Source organism: Morus notabilis, unplaced genomic scaffold, assembly GCF_000414095.1.
Source record: "Morus notabilis unplaced genomic scaffold, ASM41409v2 Scaffold2061, whole genome shotgun sequence".
In the NCBI taxonomy this organism is placed as follows: Eukaryota; Viridiplantae; Streptophyta; class Magnoliopsida; order Rosales; family Moraceae; genus Morus; species Morus notabilis.
This window is the reverse complement of record NW_010362492.1, coordinates 1-5,557: the sequence shown is the minus strand read 5'-3', so window position 1 is coordinate 5,557 and position 5,557 is coordinate 1. Positions and strand designations below refer to the sequence as shown.

The following is a 5,557-nucleotide window of genomic DNA, read 5'->3' as shown; positions in this document are numbered from 1 at the left end:
AACGAAGGCCTCACAACGGAATCAAAGTACCCTTACAAGGGCGTCGACGGAACCTGCAACACAAAGAAAGCATCCTCCCATGCAGCCTCAATCACCGGCCACGAAGACGTGCCCGCCAACAGCGAGAAGGCGCTGCAAAAGGCAGTCGCCAACCAGCCCGTCTCCGTCGCCATCGATGCCGGCGGGGCGGGCTTCCCGTTATAATCGAGCGGAGTCTTCACCGGAGAATGCGGGACGGAACTTGACCATGGTGTCACTGCCGTTGGTTACGGGAAAACCGGGGACGGTACGAAGTATTGGTTGGTGAAGAACTCGTGGGGTTCGAGTTGGGGTGAGGAGGGATATATTAGAATGGAGAGAGATGTTGATGCTGAGGAAGGTCTCTGTGGGATTGCCATGGAAGCTTCTTATCCTTCTGCTTGAAATTGAATTCGTATATGGCAAAAGGTGAATTGAGTTATGCACCTACTTCACCTAGTTGGAATTTACTTGCTGTTTGTTGTGTTTTAAGATAATGTTTGTGTCTACGACGCGCGTACTCATTTTGTCATGTAAGCGCTCATTTCTATGTATATATACATAGATATTGATCATAATATGATATAATTTTCATGTTGTTATCCGTTTATCTTTGTATTTATGATATTTATCCATTGGACTCTTGAAGTTCAATACATACATACATATACATAAATATATGTGTGTGTATACACACTAGTAGCTGTACTGGTCAAACTCGTTTGAATTCCTGAGAAGGCAATTGGTATCTGTTCCCCACAAGGATCTAGCCAGGCTTTGTGTTTGGTACATCACTATATATATATATATATAGGCCCTAATACAAGCGTGTGTGTATATATATATATACATGCACACACATTATAATGACCGGAAAAAATTTAGATCTAATTTGGACAGTCTGGTATTTGACAGAAATCATTTTCGGAATAAGAAGTAGTAGAATTTTGATGTAATCAAGAAAATGTTATGTAGAAACTTTATGTACGGGGTAGAATTTCTCGAAATATGTAAAGTTATAATACGAATATTCTTATAAAGGAAATTCTTAAATATCACTTATGAATAGTAAGATATTAGTTAAAAGTTAAAAATTTTAGCGGATATATTTTAGTTATGAAAAACTAAAATATTTAGTATGTGAGCAAATGACCAGCTAAAAAAAGAGTATAAACATTAGAAGGAAAATAGCAAAAGTTCTTGAAACAGAATTTTCCCGAGTCAGTTAAAGCGGGAAACTACTAAAAAAATGAATACCGTAAGGGTACGCATTTTGAGTAATTTTGAATCAATTACAATGATAATTTCAGAAAAAGAAATTGACTAATGAGATACCCAAGAGAAATGGGTTGAATATGAGAAATTTGACTCAGGGTGCTCGGCAGTCCAGAAAAGCAGTCTAGAACTTGTACCAGGTGTGAAATTATCGGTACCAGAAAGAAATTCGTTTTGAAAAACGGAAAGTTAGGTCTCGACAAGAAAAATGTGAGGAACATAGAACCAGTCAAATTAAGGGTTAAACTTAAGTAGACCTAGTAAAATTAAATTATGGAAATTAAATTAATTTCTTTAATTTAATTTAGAAAGTAATATTATATATTATTAGAAATAATATTATAATATTCATTAATGTCTTTGAAAGAGTCCCACGGAGACATTAGAAGCTACTTTTGTCTTCTTTGCCCAAGTGTGGCTGACCAAAAGTCTTAAAAGAGTACCACGTGAGGTGAATATGAGTTTGCCAAAAAAAAAAAGTGAAATGGATGGAAAACTTGGTATACATATTAAAGGAATTAAGCATGCATGAAGTGGTTACTCAACTTTTGGATGTAAACATATAGTGCCAACACATGCTTAATAGGTATGGTGAGTCAATTACTAGCCTTGATGAGTCACGTGCCTTCTTGGCAATAAGAAACTAAAACAACGAAAACTTTCTCAAGCTTATGCACATGTAAGAGAGATACTATGTGGGCATTGAATAGTATGTCCTACAGCAAGAAAAGAAAAACGTGAGAGAGTGAATAAAAAGAAAACATATTAGAGATAGAGACGGAGAAAGGGAAATCAAGGAAGATCAAGTATTTTTACCGAAATTTCTTCCATTCAGTCCGGTAGAAACGTAACCTGAGGCATTATAGCAGAAAACCTCAACTTCTAGAGGTAAGATTTCGGATTTAAAAATGTGAATACTATGATTTCTTGAGTAAGATGAATAGTAACCTATCTCGAAAAACTTCCGTTAAAGTAAAAATCAAAACCGAGGTTTTGTAGAGCATCGTAATAGGAGTCTAACGGTGTAAGTATTAAAATGATTGAACGAAGTTTTGGTGGATTTTCTTTAGAAATCCGCGGTGAGCCTCAATTGAGGAAGAACATATGTTTTTGTTAAATATTATGTTGGAATCTGTGTTCAGAAATGTGAATCTTGACTCCAGGTACCGGAATCGAAAGTAGAACGAGTTATTGAAAACTCGGGAAATGAGAAAAATAAGGCGAAACTCTACCGAAATTTAGTTTGAGTAATGTAAACTAAAACTGGATTTCAAGAGAAATATGGGATTAAAGTGTGAAACTAAAGATGTTTTGATAATCAGTGATGGTTAGAAACCGAACACAACGAGAATTCACAGTTTTGGACCGAAACTGAAAATTAGGCCCATGACTGAGTAATTTGCACGGTTTTAGTGCAAATCCTTGAGATAGGAAATAGTTTGAGGTCGAATACCAAACATAAGGATTGTTGATCTTTCTGACGTAAATTTCAATGTAATTATTGATCTTAGATTTTGAATCTAACAATCGAAAAATTTATGCAATAGGGCCGATTAACGGTTGAAGTCGGACAGCAGCAAGGGAGACAAAGGACGCATTGTTAGCGAAACTTCTGTAAGTACAATAGTTTTTCTATGGCTATATTGCAAACAAGCTTACTTTTCTATGTTGCACAAAATTTGTGCATATTGTAGAATTTTGAATGTTAGATAGATACAATGTTAAGTATTTATCGATGATAAGTCAAGGTCAAGTTACGAGAAAGAGTTAAACTTTAATTAAAAAGTTAATCTCATGTTAAATTGTTCAAAAATGCACAAATTCATAAGATTTAACTAAAGTTACCGTTTCAATGAGAAAATTGATAAACGGTAAGAGACTAAACGTCCTGTTTGTACCAGCCTTCGAAGGAAAGGTTATTATGAGACTATGAAAGATATGTAACCGTGACTGAGTTGGATTGGTTAGCTACCACACTCCTCATTGGTTATGCGCGCTATGGTACAACAGGACAGGGCCCATAAAAAGTAAAAGACAAGAAAATGAAACACAAAAACCATTCCATATAACGGAATGGTATCTGTAAAGAAGAATGAAAAGAATGAGAAACACAAAAATGAAAGTCGTTCAAAACGTAAAAATACAATATGAACTACTATAATGAGATGAAAGCTGAACAAAGTATGAAATGAAAGAAGAAGAACATAAAACATATACGTTTTAGTAGTACATAATGTATTAGGATATATGTCATAAATGCATATATGGGTATGCATAATTATTGTATATGTTATGACCTATTGATACTTGATGAGCGAAAGCTCATTAAGTTTGTTTGTGTTGTAGGAAGCATGGGTAAGGCAGCGGCTCCCTAAAACTTGTTGTTGGGCATGCAGAGAGGATGTAGTAGTGGAATGTGGGCAAGTGGGTTGTGGATGCATCACGTGTTTTGGAAACGCTGCTGAACTTTATATGTAAAATAAAATAGTGTTTATGTATTTTGATGACTAATGTAACAGAATGCTGTCAGAATGCTACAGCATTTTAGGAATTGCTAAAAACGGAATGCTAGCTAAATGTTATAACATTTTAACGTACATGGTAAAAAAAAATGGCCTGAAATTTTAAGAAGTTATAACTAGTAAATGGTAGAGGTTAAGAAATGGTAACTATGAGCATAGGATGATGACTAAAAGTTAGGGTCGTCACACACATTCCCCCACAATATGGATGGAGCCTCAGCACAGTGCTGAAACTTTAGACGGGCCGCCCGTGACCACCGAAAAGTCTGAATTTTTGCCCGATGACCGAACCTGAACTGTCCAAAAATTCAGGCAACCCGACCCGACCTGAAAATTGCCCATGGACGGGCTTCGGGCAGAGGATGCCTGCCCGTGCCCGGTCGGGCTGCTCGATGCCCGACCAGCTGCCCGAAATTTTTTTTTTATATTATATTTTTATGTTGTATAAGTAATAAGTATTTGTATAATTACAATGTGTATATTACAATTTGAAATATGAAATGAACACACGAACTATATAAAAAAAATTACTTCTTCATTAATTTTTAAATTTGTAATTCATGATTGTCTCATTAAAAACCTTACCAAGAAAAACTCAATTGGGATAAAAACTTGGTAAGGAAAAAAGAGTGCAATCATTGTGGGACGAATTACAAATTTGACGAACTTACAAAGTCTATACAAGATTACAATAAACACTATACAAATTAGAAATTACAAAGTAAATAAATATTTACAAATTACAATAATAAAATTTAATTTGAAGCAGAAGGATAATCTTAAAAATTAAAAGTTAATCTATTAAATTCGTCGATCCATTCTTGGTTTGCCGGTGAGATTGTATCGTGTAAGCGTTGGTCAGAATGGTCCCAATCCTTGATGCACACTAAAGCTTCAACAATATCCTGCTGCAATGCGTTTCTCCGTTCTTCAAGTATTCGGCTAGTTGTATTGAATGCTTGTTCGGCTGCAACAGTGGAGACCGGGATCGAAAAAATATCCATTGCCAGTCGTGTTAGGATCGGCCAAGTTAATGCTCGTGCCCTCCACCACTCAACCAAATCAAACATTTCACTACTGTCTATAACTAAGCCCTCACTCAGGTACGCCATTAACTCGTTGAATCTGTCGTCACCTCTTGATGAAGATCCACTTCCACTCCCAGATTCTTCTTGACCTTGACTCGTCGTTGTCTTCTTCTTCTTCTTCTTAGACAACCCGAAAACATTCAAGAATGAATGCGGATTGTCGTCTCGTTGTTGCGGTTGTTCAACACGAGGTGTGTTTCTAAACCTACTTTCGTAAGAGATATATAGAGAGTATATTTTTTCCTTTATAATAGGAAATTGGTCCATAGTGTCAATAGCTAAAAATTCACCTAAGTTATCTAATCCACTTTCTAAACCTTCTAATTTTAATCTAGGGTCAAAAATAACACCGAAATCATACAACACGGGTAATTTAGACCAATATTTTTAAACTTCTTTTCCATAGAGGCGATAAGAACTCCTAAAACCTCGTGTGTCCTAAATTCACTAAATAAAATAGACATTCTTAAAAGTTCTCCTAATGCTAATGGTGAAGTTGGGTAATAAGTTCCACTAAGCTTTAAGGTAACTTCGTGAAATCTACCTAAAAAGTTATACAAAAATTCGGCAATTTGCCAATCAGTTTCATTTATAAATCATGTTCTTAATTTTGCACTAACATAATTTATTATAGCATCTTTATAGGGGATGCAT

At 35.6% G+C, this 5,557-nt stretch overlaps 1 pseudogene; it reads left to right on the top strand.

The window, feature by feature from the left end:
• Positions 1 to 3: 3 nt before the first annotated feature.
• Positions 4 to 423, top strand: LOC112092333 (annotated as a pseudogene).
• Positions 424 to 5,557: the final 5,134 nt, after the last annotated feature.